Source organism: Octopus bimaculoides, chromosome 21, assembly GCF_001194135.2.
Source record: "Octopus bimaculoides isolate UCB-OBI-ISO-001 chromosome 21, ASM119413v2, whole genome shotgun sequence".
Classification (NCBI taxonomy): domain Eukaryota; kingdom Metazoa; phylum Mollusca; class Cephalopoda; order Octopoda; family Octopodidae; genus Octopus; species Octopus bimaculoides.
The window spans coordinates 1,600,891-1,602,546 of NC_069001.1; positions in this window are offsets into that span (position 1 = coordinate 1,600,891).

Sequence of the window (1,656 nt, forward strand, 5' to 3'; positions counted from 1 at the left end):
TATACATATACACACACACACACACACACACACATATATATATATATATATATATATATATACATTTATATACATATATATATATATACATAAACACACACGCATATACATATATATATATGTACGTACATACATATGCATGGCAATATGTCTCTGTATGCCAGTATTTATTTATGTATACAAGTGTGTATGTGTTCATGACAATGTGTATGTCTATCTGCATTTCTGTGTGTGCGTGTGTGTGTGTGGACAGCACAAAAGAAAAAATTCACACATGAACACACACACACACACACACACACACACACACACACACACACACGCACACACACATCTTCGCGTATGCAGACACATGTATATACATCCATTTGGCTACTTATCTCATTAATTCTATTCTTAGCACTGTCAGGTCACTGAATACTGGGTCTTTGAATACACTTGTACCACATTCCTGGCAACAGCACCTGGTAATTGTACTTTTCCAGACTGCATTTATACTTCATATGTTCAAATCAGATGTTCAAATTGGGAGATGCCTCTTCACTCAACCAATTATGTACGTCTCTAATTATCTAGATATATATCCACCTACAGTTATATTCAGATATTCTTTAATTATTTTACTTGATTCAGTCATTTGACTATGGCCATGCTGGGGCACCGCCTTGATATATATATATATATATATATATATATATATATGTATGTATATATACTTGTTTCAGTCATTTGATTGTTGCCATGCTGGAGCACCACCTTAAAAGATTTTAGTAGAATAAATCGACCCCAGGACTTATGCTTTGTAAGCCTAGTACTTATTCCATTGGTCTCTTTTGCTGAACCTCTAGGTTATGGGGATGTAAATACACCAGCATATATATAGCAGACTTCCTTCAGTTTCCATCTACCAAATCCACTCACAAGGCTTTGGCTGGCCTTAGGCTATAGTAGAAGACACCTGCCCAAGGTGCCATGCAATGGGACTGAACCCAGGACCATGTGGTTGGGAAGCCAGCTTCTTACCACATGGCCACTCCTGCACATATATACATATACATTATTATTATCATTATTATTGTCTTTGCACAGCTTCTAACGCTGGAGATGTACTACAGTGTCAGCTGTTCACTACCAGTGAACTAAGGTAACACCTCTTATTTTTCGAGCACCTTCCAGAGTATTCGAGCGGTTCCAAGCAGTGCTGTTTTCTGCAAGTGCTCCACCCTTATTGCATCCTCTATTTGTTCCATGTACTTCTCAAGATTTTTACTCGCTGTTCCCAGGGCTCCGACAATTATTGGTACTACTGCTACCTTTTTCATCAGCCACAACTGCTTACCTTCCCAAGCTAACCTGTCATATCTCTCGACTTTTCTTTCTTCCTTATCACATACCTTGTTGTCAGCTGGGCATGCTATATCTATGATCCAGCATAATTTGCTATATATATATATGTAGGTTATGAAGGGTATTGGAGTCAACCAAACCCAAAGATACAGGTAATACCGAGTAAGTGCTGTATACCGACTAGTTTTACCCCTGTCGTTGTACCAACATGAGTATATATGTATGTATACCACCTAGTTATTGGTGTACCCCTCTCTGCCTGCAGCTAGGCTTTCTGTGCAGTGCTCTGATGAATCTACCAAATTTCTT